This window comes from Gobio gobio, assembly GCF_949357685.1.
Source record: "Gobio gobio genome assembly, chromosome: 9".
NCBI classification, from domain to species: domain Eukaryota; kingdom Metazoa; phylum Chordata; class Actinopteri; order Cypriniformes; family Gobionidae; genus Gobio; species Gobio gobio.
The window spans coordinates 1,285,016-1,301,133 of record NC_137115.1 but is presented as its reverse complement, the minus strand read 5'-3'; positions in this window follow the sequence as shown (position 1 = coordinate 1,301,133).

Below are 16,118 nucleotides of genomic sequence, written 5' to 3'. Positions count from 1 at the left end.
TAAATACAAAAAAACATCAAAACCATTCAACAGTAAAAATTTAATTGACGTCCAACAAATAAACAAAATATATAATACAGATGAACAATTGATAAAGCTTGGGTTGCTGAATATTAGATCCCTTTCCCCAAAAGCGCTTATTGTTAATGATATTATTACAGATAATAATCTAGATGTGCTCTGTTTGACAGAAACCTGGCTAAAACCTGACGACTACATTACCTTAAATGAGTCCACCCCCCAAGATTATTGTTATAAACATGAGCCGCGTCTGAAAGGTAAAGGGGGAGGAGTTGCTGTAATTTATAATAATATCTTCAGTATTACTCAGAAGTCTAGTTTCAAATATAATTCCTTCGAAGTTTTGGTGCTTTATGTAACGCTATGTAGTGTACATGATAAAACCCGTTCAACATTTGTGTTAGCTACTGTATACAGGCCACCAGGGCATAATACAGACTTTATCAAAGAATTTGCTGATTTTCTATCAGAGTTAGTACTGGCCGTAGATAAAGTACTAATTGTTGGTGATTTTAATATCCATGTTGACAACGGAAAAGACGTATTGGGATTAGCATTTAAAGACACACTAAACTCTATTGGAGTTAGGCAACACGTGTCAGGAGCCACTCATCGCCATAATCATACTTTAGACCTAATATTGTCACATGGAATAAATGTTGATACCGTTGAAATTCTGCAGCAGAGCGATGACATCTCAGATCATTACTTAGTATCATGTATACTTAATTTAGCTAAGGTTGCAAAGCCGCCCCCTCGCTTAAAAAATGGCAGGACAATCACTGCCGCTACTAAAGATTGCTTTTTAAATAATCTTCCTCATCAGTATCATCTGCTCAGCATCCCAGATAGTATAGAAGAACTCGATGTTGCAACAGAAACTATTGACTCTCTCTTTTCCAGTACTTTAGACACAGTTGCTCCTCTGCGCTTAAAGAAGATTAAAGAAAATAGTCCAACGCCGTGGTACAACGAGCACACCCGGGCCCTTAAAACAGCAGCCAGAAAAATGGAGCGCAGCTGGAAGAAAACAAAATTAGAGGTATTTCGTAATTTGTGGAAAGAGCACATGATCACATACAGAAAGGCTGTAAAAACTGCTAGATCTGCTTATTTCTCAACTCTCTTGGAAGAAAACAAACACAACCCAAGGTATTTATTCGATACAGTGGCTAAATTAACCAAAAATAAAGCTTCAACTTCTGATGATTGTAAACAGCACAGCAGTAATGACTTTATGAACTTCTTCACATGTAAGATTGATAATATTAGGGAAAAAATGTTAACCATGCAGCCGTCTAATACAGCATCACATCAGACAGAGCATTGTAGTGTCACTGAGGAAAAATTACACTCATTCACTGCTATAGGAGAAGAAGAATTGGCTAAACTCGTTAAATCATCAAAATCGATAACATGTATGCTCGACCCTATACCAACTAGGCTATTAAAAGAGATGCTACCAGAGGTCATAGATCCTCTTCTTAATATCATTAATTCATCTTTGTCATTAGGATATGTACCGAAAACTTTTAAGTTGGCTATTATTAAACCACTTATTAAAAAACCGCAACTTGATCCTACAGATTTAGTCAATTATAGACCAATCTCAAATCTACCCTTTCTGTCAAAAATACTTGAAAAGGCAGTGTCTTCACAATTATGTTCCTTTTTAGAAAGAAATGGTATCTGTGAGGATTTCCAGTCAGGATTTAGACCGTATCATAGCACTGAGACTGCTCTCATCAGAGTTACAAATGATTTGCTCTTATCATCCGATCGTGGCTGTATCTCTCTATTAGTGTTACTCCATCTTAGCGCTGCATTTGATACTATCGACCACAACATTCTTTTGAATAGACTCGAAAATTATGTAGGTATTAGTGGAATTGCTTTATCATGGTTTAAATCATACCTATGCGACCGTTATCAGTTTGTAGTAGTAAATGAAGAGATGTCACACCGATCGCAAGTTCAGTATGGAGTACCGCAAGGCTCAGTGCTAGGACCGCTACTCTTCACCCTGTACATGCTACCACTGGGAGATATCATTAGGAAGCATGGCGTTAGTTTTCATTGTTATGCTGACGATACTCAGCTCTATATTTCTTCACGCCCTGAAGAAACTTACCAATTCACAAGATTAACGGAATGCAGAGCTGATATAAAACATTGGATGACTGGTAATTTCCTGCAACTCAATTCAGAAAAAAATGAATTTTTAATTATTGGACAAAAAAGCTCCACAAGTAGTAACCTAGAATACTGTCTAACACTTGATGGCTGTTCTGTCAAGTCCTCGTCGTCAGTGAGGAACCTGGGTGTGCTCTTTGATACCAATCTCTCACACACACACACACACACACACACACACACACACACACTCGTCGTCAGTGAGGAACCTGGGTGTGCTCTTTGATACCAATCTTTCGTTTGAAAGCCACGTTTCTAGCATCTGTAAAACTGCTTTCTACCATCTTAAAAATATATCTAAATTACGGCACATGCTCTCAATGCAAAATGCTGAACAGTTAGTTCATGCGTTCATGACCTCAAGGTTAGATTATTGTAATGCTCTACTGGGTGGTTGCCCTGCTCGCTTAATAAATAAACTCCAGCTGGTCCAAAACGCAGCAGCTCGAGTTCTTACTAGAACCAGGAAGTATGACCATATTAGCCCAGTTCTGTCAACACTGCACTGGCTGCCTATTAAACATCGCATAAATTTTAAAATCTTGCTTATTACTTACAAAGCACTAAATGGTTTAGCTCCCCAATACTTGAGCGAGCTCTTAACATATTATACTCCATCACGTTTACTGCGTTCTCTAAACTCTGGCCAGTTGATCATACCGAGAATATCCAAATCAACTGCAGGCGGTCGATCCTTTTCCTATTTAGCTCCTAAACTCTGGAACTCTTCCTAACATTGTTGGGGAAGCAGACACACTCTGTCAGTTTAAATCTAGACTAAAAACACATCTCTTTACTGTGGCATACACATAAACAGTGTTGCCACAGTTACTTTGAAAAAGTAACTTAGTTACTTTACAGATTACTTGATTTTAAAAGTAACTAAGTTACTTTACAGATTACTTGATTTTAAAAGTAACTAAGTTAGATTACAAGTTACTTTATTAGTTACATTCATCAGTTGCCGACAACACCCCTGCTGCCTCAACATAGAAATGACAACTGTTTTTGCCAACACTAAACATAAAACATGTTACTAAACATAAAACACTAAACATAAAACCCTAAACATGTTAATGAAAAGGTACAAATTACTTTGTGTTCTTATTAAATACATTTATGAAAAACAATTTATATTTAATTTTTAATTTATATTTATATATGAATGTAAATAATTATATGGGCCTACACAAATAATATAAAATTACAAGATTTATATTTTATTGTAAACGTAATGTGCAGCTCTGTAAAGGGACAACAAATATATGATCGATCCGTGAGAAAAATATATTTTTTTAATAATCTTTAAGTGCACAAAACTATGAAAATATATGAAACGCTTCAAAACAGAGCGGCAACAAAGCGCTTATGCGCATCCCGGGTGCAGAATGATGCGCTTAAAGCAACATGGAGTCAGTGTGCAGTGCAGCGCGAGTGCACATTGAAAAGTTCACGGCATAAAGAGAAGATGAGCGTTGAGCGCACAAATCCTAGTCTACTATGTAGCCTATATCGGTCCAAACATTCACTGATTATTTGTTTCTTCACAGTTTTTAATTCTTGTGCGTGTGATGCTAATTAATAGTCCTTGTGTTGTCACCCGAGTAGCGAGCACAACATCTTTCAGAAACCGCAAGATAAACTCCAGGAAGATAAATTATTTTATCAACATATCAAGTATTATAACGGTAATATATCATATTGGAGTGAGCTTTACCGCTGACTGCTGACTGGAACCGAACGACGCGCAGTTTTGCTGAACGGAGAATGATTGAGCTACAGCGGAGGAAAGACATTCAGCTATGGAATGGCTTTAGATTACTTTGTAGGCTACTAGCAAATAATAATATACTAATAATGATTGCTGAAGGATAATGTGACAATATATATTTCTGATGATTATTTAATTATCACGACATGCCTAATCTGAAGTGACTGCCTGTCTTGAGTTTTGTCGACAGACGGAGGCGGCAAGAAATTTGACGGAGCGGCCGCCTCGTAATTCTCTATGCAGGAAAACCCTGCTGAGACTAAACAAGAAAGCAAAACTAAATATTTTTACTAAGGAAAATGACAAAAAAAGTAACTCACAGTGACTTGGATAAGTTACTTTAATCTGATTACTGGTTTGGAAATAGTAACGCGTTAGATTACTCGTTACTGGAAAAAGTGGTCGAATTAGAGTAACGTATTTACGCGTTACTGGCATCACTGCACATAAAACACTTTTTCACTGAAATGATTGTTAGGCTGCATTAACTAGGTCAGCCGGAACCGGGAACACTTCCCATAACACCTGATGTACTCGTGACATCATCAGAAGAATGGCATCTACGCTAATGATAGTCTCTCTGTTTTATCCCGAGGTTTACTGCAGTCAGCCGGATCCGGGCCGTATCCAGATTAGATGCTGGACCTGCGCCCAAAGAAGACCAACACATGACCAACACATGACCAACACATGACCCTGAAGTGTCTGGAGACCGTGATTAGACTCCCCCTGCAACTGCCTCATCGACACGGCATCTCAATAAACCCGTCTCCGGCGTGTTGCCTCAGATTGTTCGAATATTACAATTAAATTATACTTAAATCGATATGTCATCCTCAATAAACCCGTCTCCAGCATGTTGCCCCCGGTCCCTCGAATATTCTGATCTATTATGACCTCTGACCTGTAAAGCTGCCAGAATAATAATCATACGCTGTTTGTTAATTGGCCAGAGGAGAACTGCCCCCCCGACTGAGCCTGGTTTCTCCAAGGTTTATTTTCCTCCATTCTGCTCCTGATGGGGTTTTGGTTTCCTTGCCACTGTTGCCTCTGGCTTGGCGTGCTCAGTTGGGGACACTACATTTTTCAACTAAATATCGAAATACATCTAAATAATAAACTAAATTAACCATTTAAACTAAATTACTGATCAAATTATTGATCTAAAGCCCACACTGTCACTGTATGATACTACAGAATGGCTATACAGCTGAATAAAATTATGCTGCATTATTTTCCTGTTTAACACTGTAAAGCTGCTTTGAAACAATCTACATTGTTAAAAGCGCTATATAAATAAAGTTGACTTGACTTGACATGTGAGCAGCGATAAAGAGAAAATCACAGAAACTCACGCACGCTCTCTCTCACACACACACACACACACACACGCACACGCGAGCAAGTGTTGACATGGAAATGCCTGAGCCCTGAGGAACACAGTGATACTGATCTCAGACCTGTGAACACCCAACATAATGAACTGCGAACGATTTAAAGCAGTTAAGAAACAGTTTTTCACTGATGAAAAATGGTTTGGATGACAAACTCTGCCGAAAATCCACTGTAGGAATAAAAACGAGACTAACGTTAGTGAGGGTCGACTACACCCAGATAGCAGACCAACACTGAATCATCATTGAATCAATGTTAATGCATCAACTAAAATATCATTGAATCAATGTTGAAATTTAACATTGATTTTTCATCAGGTTTGCACTCTGAAATAATGTTATTTCAACAATGAAAAATAGATCAAGATGGGATTAAAAAAACTACAATTAAATCACTAATTTAACACTGAATCAACTATACGCGCATAAATAAAAACACGAAATGAAAATTGATGAATTGTATTAATCTTTTTGTAATCTTTTCTCTAAAAAACACTGTCGCTGTCCTGTGTCTTTTTCGCGCTTTGATCTGAAGGTGCATTAGCGCCACCTACTGGATTGGATTGTGGCGCATTCGATCGGTAGAGGAAAATATTCAAAATTCTTTATTAACCCTGTATTCTTTAGATAAATAATTAAATATATGTAAATTATACATGATTTTTTAAATAATAATAATAATAATAGCCTATATTTTATAAATTTAAAACAGGCTATGATTTATATAACTGGATCTCACACTGCACGCCTGCGAGAGAACAACCAGAAAAACCAGAAGATGAGGAGGAACACGTTTGCTTAGGAACATTTTCAGTTCAAAAAGTGAAGAAAGGAGATTCATAACTGAGACACAGGCAGAGGTGATGTCAGCAGCGACTCAAGCAAGAAGTGTGTGTGTGTGTGTGTGTGTGTGTGTATGTGTGAGTGTGTGTGTGAGAGAGTGAGTGAGTGTGTGTGAGAGTGAGTGAGTGAGTGAGTGTGTGTGTGTGTGTGTGTGTGTGTGTGTGTGTGTGTGTGTGTGTGTGTGTGTGTGTGTGTGTGTGTGTGTGAGCGAGAGAGTGAGTGTGTGTGTGTGTGTGTGTGTGTGTGTGTGTGTGTGTGTGTGTGTGTGTGTGTGTGTGTGTGTGTGTGTGTGTGTGTGTGTGTGTGAGTGTGAGTGTGAGTGTGTGTGTGTGTGTGAGAGAGTGAGCAGAGGTGTCAAGTAACGAAGTACAAATACTTCGTTACCTTACTTAAGTAGAAATTTTGGGTATCTTTACTGGAGTAATTATTTTTTAGCCTACTTTATACTTCAACTCCTTACATTTTAATAATAGCCTCGTTACTCCTATTCCATTTCCGTTTTCATTCCGGCTTGTCATCAAAAAAATAAACTATCCAGATAAATCGCGCCATCCGGACAGAGTGAATTTGATTGTGGTTGGATGAGAAGGATAAACACAAACCATTCCGACACCCTATTGGGCTGTAGGCTATCAATCACGCCTGCACCTGCACAAATCACACACCATGAGCCAGATAGGGCGGGTTCTCGCCGACGAGCCCGCACTTTCAGCCAATCAGCGATCAGCAGGCAGACGTGCTCATTCATGACTTTAGCCGGGTTTTTAGCGCGATGACTCGTAGCTGTATATTCCAGTGATCGCTATGCCAGTGGCATAAATACACAGTAAGTTGTATCTACAGTAAAGAGTGGGAGAGTGACTCAACTCTCAAACGTGAATTACACCTGTGACTCGAAGACTCTTTATAAATATAACCGTGACTCCTGTCCATCATCATATACACACTTAGGACATCTGCAACTCAACCCCAACAGCTGTTGAAAGAGGTTTAAATCAACCATTAATCCGTTCTGACTGTACTAAGTGCATGTGCCATGTACTTCACGAAAGACATACTGTAGTTTTGTCAAAGCAAAGTGCAACACAAAGGTAAGCGCATTGTTGTTAATTATTTGTTGACGGATTATTGTACAGTATCAATGAATTACGTATTTTGGCAGTGGTGTGTGCATTAACGTGTGAAATGCCTGTTTACATTGCTTTTTCCAATCTCTATATTGGGCACTTTTTGCACGTAAATTGGCTTCTTACTGTTGACATTGAAAATTATGCATGTGTTTTTCTGAGGGATTTGCCGTTTTGACAGTTTCTACCTGGACATATAGTCAAATTTGATCCGTTTTACTGGGAAATGTATTTTTTTTAATCATCAATGTTATGTTTTAAGGAGATAAAATTGTAACTTACTTATCAACCTTGATTGGTATGGCAATAAAATAATTAAAGTTAAAGTTTTGGGCTTTTTTCTTGGAGTGACTAGTTGCCTATAAGTATTGTAAAGGTGCAAAAAGTCAACATTGTTATCAATAACCAGGCATGTTATCAATAACCATTTTTTGAATATAAATGTGCATTTGTTGAGGTTTTTGGGCTGGAAATCGTCGACCCAATCTGGCCACACTGATCACACATTCAAAAAATGGTTATTGATAACATGCCTCTGAATTTTGACTTTTTGCACCTTTACAATATTTATAGGCAACTAGTCATCAAATCTTCCGCTCCATGAAAACACGTTAATGCTCAGTAGTACACATATGGTTCTTTAATGTATTTGCATTGTCCTAAAATGCGTTCATTTTCAATGGGAATATATGCGGCTGAAACGCGTAGCCAAGTGCATCTAAAAATGTTCAACATTAACTTTTTAATACAACATTATAGTCATTACGGCCTTTAGAAAATGTTTTTTTTTTTTGAGGAGGTGGGGTTTGCACTGTGGCGCGGCCTAATCTTTTGTCCTTAAAGGGGATACTTCACCCAAAAATGAAAATTTTGTCATCATTTACTCACCCTCAAGTTGTTCCAAACCTGTATGAGTTTTTTGTTCTGAGGATATTTTGAAGAATGTTTGTCAACCAAGAAGATAGAGCAACCATTGACTGCCATAGTAGGGGGAAATACTATGGCAGTCAAGGGTTGCATATAATCCGCTTGGTTACAAAAAACTTGGTGAGTACATTATGACAGAATTTTCATTTTTGGGTGAACATTTTTTGGGTGGAAACTACCCCTTTAATGGCATGTTTTCCCCTTACATTACTTTTACTTTTATACTTTAAGTAGTTTTGAAACCAGTACTTTTACACTTTTACTTTTTAAACCCCAGTATCTATACTTCTACCTGAGTAATGAATGTGAATATTTTGACACCTCTGAGAGTGAGTGTGTGTGTGTGTGTGTGTGTGTGTGTGTGAGAGTGAGTGAGTGAGTGTGTGTGTGTGTGTGTGTGTGCTGTGTGTGTGTGTGTGTGTGTGTGTGTGTGTGTGTGTGTGTGTGTGTGTGTGTGTGTGTGTGTGTGTGTGTGTGTGTGTGTGTGTGTGTGTGTGTGTGTGTGTGTGTGTGTGTGTGTGTGTGTGAGTGAGTGAGAGTGAGTGAGTGAGTGAGTGAGTGAGTGTGAGTGAGTGAGTGAGTGAGTGAGTGAGTGAGTGAGTGAGTGAGTGAGTGAGTGAGTGAGTGAGTGAGTGAGTGTGTGTGTGTGTGTGTGTGTTGTGTGTGTGTGTGTGTGTGTGTGTGTGTGTGTGTGTGTGTGTGTGTGTGTGTGTGTGTGTGTGTGTGTGTGTGTGTGTGTGTGTGTGTGTGTGTGTGTGAGTGTGAGTGTGAGAGAGTGAGTGAGTGAGTGTGTGTGTGTGTGTGTGTGAGAGTGAGTGAGTAGTGTGTGTGTGTGTGTGTGTGTGTGTGTGTGTGTGTGTGTGTGAGAGAGAGAGAGAGAGTGAGTGTGTGTGTGTGTGTGTGTGTGTGTGTGTGTGTGTGTGTGTGAGAGAGTGTGTGTGTGTGTGTGTGTGAGAGTGTGTGTGTGTGTGTGTGTGGTGTGTGGTTGTGTGTGTGTGTGTGTGTGTGTGTGTGTGTGTGGTGTGTGTGGTGTGTGTGTGTGTGTGTGTGTGTGTGTGTGTGTGTGTGTGTGTGTGTGTGTGTGTGTGTGTGGTGTGTGTGTGTGTGTGTGTGTGTGTGTGTGTGTGTGTGTGTGTGTGTGAGAGAGAGAGAGTGAGTGAGTAAGTGAGTGTGTGAGAGTGAGTGTATGTTCTGATGCTCAACGGGCCACTGTTGGTGTTTTGGGCGGGGTCAGGGTGTCAGCATGGGTCAGGGGTCAGCATGGGTCAGGGGTCAGCATGGGCACCCTGACTGGTCCATACTCCACAAACTGAGATGCTCTGTGTATTCTGAATTGTGAATATATTCTTCATGTCGAATGTAAAACCTTGATGCACATTTCCAACCTTTCAAGCAATCCTGCAAATAAAGAAACCCTGGCTGCGTTCGAAAACCGCAATACTCATTGAGTAGCTACTCATTTTCAATAAGTACTTACTTAACGAGCTCTAAAACAGTAGGTACTATATTGCCTGATCTCGTTTAAGCATGAATGCGATCCGCACTTTATGCGCCATGTTGACGTTGTCATGTGACCTACGACGTTATCACAAGCAACAACTTGAAAGATACGAGTGACAGGTTTAATCCATCGATCTATAAATATCTTAATATTGATTAAACTTGCTTTTTTTTGTGGTCTTGTTGAAGAAACAGCTGCCCAATGTTACCCAGTTTTATCCTTACCAAAACCCAAAATCGTGATCTCTTGAATATGTTTTTAATTTCTTTATTTTATATGCAAAAAAAAATCATCCACAAGCATAATTGGCCTAAATCTCCTTTATATTTTCCTTTTTCTTGTTAAATTGAACTCCTGTTCCCTCAAGCTTATAAAAAATAACATTTTTATTGCATTATGATTAATTAATCAAAGATATCTGTTACAAACAGAGTTAGACACGGATAACAGAGGCAGGTGAAAGCAGAGTTTATTTCGTAACCAGGAAGTGAGCAGGTGCGGTGAGAGTCTGAGTGAGAGTATCTGGTAATGCTGGAATGGTTGGTAATACAATACGTCTTGGGATCTTGAACACAGGAACAATGGATCGAAGGAGCCGAGGACCAGGAGACAGGACGAGAGGTTTCGAACATACTACTCCTTTCATGTACTGTTTTCTCCTACTATATAGTAGGTAAGTAGGCAATATTCGAGCGCAACAGTAGTATACGCACGTCCGAATCTCGCGAGAAATAGTCCAAAACCCCGGTAGTTCTCGCCTACTCTTTTATGAATACAAAGGATTCGGACTGGTCCTTCATGACCCTGTGGCCGGTTCTTCACTGGTCCTTCATGATCCTGTGGCCGGTTCTCCACTGGTCCTTCATGACCCTGTGGCCGGTTCTCCACTGGTCCTCAATGACCCTGTGGCCGGTTCTCCACTGGTCCTCCATGACCCTGTGGCCGGTTCTCCACTGGTCCTTCATGACCCTGTGGCCGGTTCTCCACTGGTCCTTCATGACCCTGTGGCCGGTTCTTCACTGGTCCTTCATGACCCTGTGGCCGGTTCTCCACTGGTCCTTCATGACCCTGTGGCCGGTTCTTCACTGGTCCTTCATGACCCTTGTGGCCGGTTCTCCACTGGTCCTTCATGACCCTGTGGCCGGTTCTCCACTGGTCCTTCATGACCCTGTGGCCGGTTCTTCACTGGTCCTTCATGACCCTGTGGCCGGTTCTCCACTGGTCCTTCATGACCCTGTGGCCGGTTCTCCACTGGTCCTTCATGACCCTGTGGCCGGTTCTTCACTGGTCCTTCATGACCCTGTGGCCGGTTCTCCACTGGTCCTTCATGACCCTGTGGCCGGTTCTCCACTGGTCCTTCATGACCCTGTGGCTGGTTCTTCACTGGTCCTTCATGACCCTGTGGCCGGTTCTCCACTGGTCCTCCATGACCCTGTGGCCGGTTCTCCACTGGTCCTTCATGACCCTGTGGCCGGTTCTTCACTGGTCCTTCATGACCCTGTGGCCGGTTCTTCACTGGTCCTTCATGACCCTGTGGCCGGTTCTTCACTGGTCCTTCATGACCCTGTGGCCGGTTCTCCACTGGTCCTCCATGACCCTGTGGCCGGTTCTCCACTGGTCCTCCATGACCCTGTGGCCGGTTCTCCACTGGTCCTTCATGACCCTGTGGCCGGTTCTCCACTGGTCCTTCATGACCCTGTGGCCGGTTCTCCACTGATCCTTCAAGACCCTGTGGCCGGTTCTCCACTGGTCCTTCATGACCCTGTGGCCGGTTCTCCACTGGTCCTTCATGACCCTGTGGCCGGTTCTCCACTGGTCCTCCATGACCCTGTGGCCGGTTCTCCACTGGTCCTTCATGACCCTGTGGCCGGTTCTCCACTGGTCCTTCATGACCCTGTGGCCGGTTCTCCACTGGTCCTTCAAGGACCCTGTGGCCGGTTCTTCACTGGTCCTCCATGACCCTGTGGCCGGTTCTCCACTGGTCCTCCATGACCCTGTGGCCGGTTCTCCACTGGTCCTCCATGACCCTGTGGCCGGTTCTCCACTGGTCCTTCATGACCCTGTGGCCGGTTCTCCACTGGTCCTCCATGACCCTGTGGCCGGTTCTCCACTGGTCCTTCATGACCCTGTGGCCGGTTCTCCACTGGTCCTCCATGACCCTGTGGCCGGTTCTCCACTGGTCCTCCATGACCCTGTGGCCGGTTCTCCACTGGTCCTCCATGACCCTGTGGCCGGTTCTCCAATGGTTCTTCATGACCCTGTAGCCGGTTCTCCACTGGTTCTTCATGACCCTGTGGCCGGTTCTCCACTGGTCCTCCATGACCCTGTGGCCGGTTCTCCACTGGTCCTTCATGACCCTGTGGCCGGTTCTCCACTGGTCCTCCATGACCCTGTGGCCGGTTCTCCACTGGTCTTTCATGACCCTGTGGCCGGTTCTCCACTGGTCCTTCATGACCCTGTGGCCGGTTCTCCACTGGTCCTTCATGACCCTGTGGCCGGTTCTCCACTGGTCCTTCATGACCCTGTGGCCGGTTCTCCACTGGTCCTTCATGACCCTGTGACCGGTTCTCCACTGGTCCTTCATGACCCTGTGGCCGGTTCTCCACTGGTCCTCCATGACCCTGTGGCCGGTTCTCCACTGGTCCTTCATGACCCTGTGGCCGGTTCTCCACTGGTCCTCCATGACCCTGTGGCCGGTTCTCCACTGGTCTTTCATGACCCTGTGGCCGGTTCTCCACTGGTCCTCCATGACCCTGTGGCCGGTTCTCCACTGGTCCTTCATGACCCTGTGGCCGGTTCTCCACTGGTCCTTCATGACCCTGTGGCCGGTTCTCCACTGGTTCTCCACTTCTGATAGAGACTGACCACTGCAGACCGGGAACACCCCACAAGAGCTGCAGTTTTGGAGATGCTCTGACCCAGTCGTCCAGCTGTCACAATCTGGCCCTTGTCAAACTCGCTCAAATCCTTACGCTTGCCCATTTTTCCTGCTTCTAACACATCAACTCTGAGGACAACATGTTCACTTGCTGCCTAATATATCCCACCCACTAACAGGAGATGAAGAGATCATCAGTGTTAGTCACTACATAATGTTATAATGTTATGCCTGATCGGTGTATATCAGGTATAATCTCTGATCTAATGCTGTAAACTACAGGAACACTGTCAGTCGCTGCATTACAGGTCAGAATTAACAACTGATTTGGAAAAATTAATGAAATAAACATTTATACGTGACTGTCAATGATGGATTTATTCAAACTTGCATCACCTGTCCAATGTGTGTGTGTATGTGTGTGTGTGTTGCGCCCTCTTGTGGACTGTTGATTTAAACACTGCTGTTCACTCGTATGTCCCCCTAGCCGAAGTGTTTCTTACACAGTATTTCATTTGAAGTAGTAAATGGTTTAGTTTAGCTAAAGGTAATGATAATGCTCTCTCTGTGTCACATGACATGTGATGATGTGTCCTTTAGCAAGGCTTAGCGTGTCATAATGTCTAATGTCCACATGTGAGGTGGTGTTGTGGCTTTTGTTAGGCGCTGTGAAGGAAGTGTGGATCAACGTTTGTTTGAGGGAGACTAAAGCACTAAAGCCCACTGACTGATGGTGTGTCTCGTGTCTGGTTTGTTAGGAGGAGCCGGTCAGAGAGCCGGTCAGAGAGTCGGTCAGAGAGCCGGTCAGAGAGTCGGTCAGAGAGACGGTCAGAGAGCCGGTCAGAGAGTCGGTCAGAGAGTCGGTCAGAGAGTCGGTCAGAGAGCCGGTTAGAGAGCCGGTCAGAGAGCTGGTTAGAGAACCGGTCAGAGAGCTGGTTAGAGAACCGGTCAGAGAGCCGGTCAGAGAGCCGGTTAGAGAGTCGGTCAGAGAGTCGGTCAGAGAGCCGGTTAGAGAGCCGGTCAGAGAGCTGGTTAGAGAACCGGTCAGAGAGCTGGTTAGAGAACCGGTCAGAGAGCCGGTCAGAGAGCCGGTTAGAGAGTCGGTCAGAGAGTCGGTCAGAGAGCCGGTTAGAGAGCCGGTCAGAGAGCTGGTTAGAGAACCGGTCAGAGAGCTGGTTAGAGAACCGGTCAGAGAGCCGGTCAGAGAGCCGGTCAGAGAGCCGGTTAGAGAGCCGGTCAGAGAGCCGGTCAGAGAGCTGGTTAGAGAACCGGTCAGAGAGCCGGTCAGAGAGCCGGTCAGAGAGTCGGTCAGAGAGCCGGTTAGAGAGCCGGTCAGAGAGCCGGTCAGAGAGCCGGTTAGAGAGCCGGTCAGAGAGCCGGTTAGAGAGCCGGTCAGAGAGCCGGTCAGAGAGCCGGTCAGAGAGCCGGTCAGAGAGCCGGTCAGAGAGTCGGTCAGAGAGCCGGTTAGAGAGCCGGTCAGAGAGCTGGTTAGAGAAACGGTCAGAGAGCCGGTTAGAGAGCTGGTTAGAGAGCTGGTTAGAGAGCCGGTTAGAGAGACGGTCAGAGAGACAGTCAGAGAGACGGTTAGAGAGCCGGTCAGAGAGCTGGTTAGAGAGCTGGTTAGAGAGCTGGTTAGAGAGCTGGTCAGAGAACTGGTTAGAGAACCGGTCAGAGAGCCGGTCAGAGAGCCGGTCAGAGAGACAGTCAGAGAGCCGGTTAGAGAGCCGGTCAGAGAGCCGGTCAGAGAGCCGGTCAGAGAGCCGGTCAGAGAGCTGGTTAGAGAGACAGTCAGAGAGCCGGTCAGAGAGCTGGTTAGAGAGCTGGTTAGAGAACCGGTCAGAGAGCCGGTCAGAGAGCCGGTCAGAGAGACAGTCAGAGAGACGGTTAGAGAGCCGGTCAGAGAGCCGGTCAGAGAGCCGGTCAGAGAGCCGGCTCTGACCGGTCAGAGAGACGGTCAGAGAGCCGGTCAGAGAGCCGATCAGAGAGCCGGTTAGAGAGACGGTCAGAGAGACGGTCAGAGAGCCGGTCAGAGAGCCGGTGAGAGAGCTGGTTAGAGAGACGGTCAGAGAGACGGTCAGAGAGCCGGTCAGAGACCCGGTCAGAGAGCTGGTTAGAGAACCGGTCAGACAGCCGGTCAGAGAGCCGGTTAGAGAACCGGTCAGAGAGCCGGTTAGAGAGCTGGTTAGAGAACCGGTCAGACAGCCGGTCAGAGAGCCGGTTAGAGAACCGGTCAGAGAGCCGGTCAGAGAGCTGGTTAGAGAACCGGTCAGACAGCCGGTCAGAGAGCTGGTTAGAAAGCCGGTCAGAGAGCCGGTCAGAGAGCCGGTCAGAGAGCCGGTTAGAGAGCCGGTCAGAGAGCCGGTTAGAGAACCGGTCAGAGAGCTGGTTAGAGAGCCGGTCAGAGAGCTGGTTAGAGAGACGGTCAGACAGCCGGTCAGAGAGCCGGTTAGAGAACCGGTCAGAGAGCCGGTCAGAGAGCTGGTTAGAGAACCGGTCAGACAGCCGGTCAGAGAGCTGGTTAGAGAACCGGTCAGAGAGCCGGTCAGAGATCCGGTCAGAGACCCGGTCAGAGAGCTGGTCAGAGGGCCGGTTAGAGAGACGGTCAGAGAGACGGTCAAGGAGACGGTCAGAGAGCCGGTCAGAGAGCCAATCAGAGAGCTAATCAGAGAGCCGGTCATTTGGGATATTCTAAGTACTCAACTGAACAAAATATATAACACTGGCCTAGTGGTTTCTGGATATTTTACTGCAAAAATCCTACATAGTTCACCTTTAAGTAAAAGTTCTACAGTCAGATGTCCACTTAAGTGAAAGTTCTACAGTCAGATGTCTACTTTAGTAAAAGTTCTACAGTCAGATGTCCACTTAAGTAAAAGTTCTACAATCAGATGTCTACTTAAGAAAAGTACTACAGTCAGATGTCCACTTAAGTAAAAGTACTACAGTCAGATGTCTACTTAAGAAAAGTTCTACAGTCAGATGTCCACTTAAGTAAAAGTACTGCAGTCAGATGTCTACTTAAGAAAAGTACTACAGTCAGATGTCTACTTAAGTAAAAGTTCTACAGTCAGATGTCCACTTAAGTAAAAGTTCTACAGTCAGATGTCTACTTAAGAAAAGTACTACAGTCAGATGTCTACTTAAGAAAAGTTCTACAGTCAGATGTCCACTTAAGCAAAAGTTCTACACTCAGATGTCTACTTAAGTAAAAGTACTACAGTCAGATGTCTACTTAAGAAAAGTTCTACAATCAGATGTCTACTTAAGAAAAGTTCTACAGTCAGATGTCCACTTAAGTAAAAGTACTACAGTCAGATGTCTACTTTAGTAAAAGTTCTACAGTCAGATGTCTACTTAAGAAAAGTACTACAGTCAGATGTGTACTTAAGAAAAGTACTACAGTCAGATGTCTACTTAAGTAAAAGTTCTACAGTCAGATGTCCACTTAAGTAAAAGTTCTACA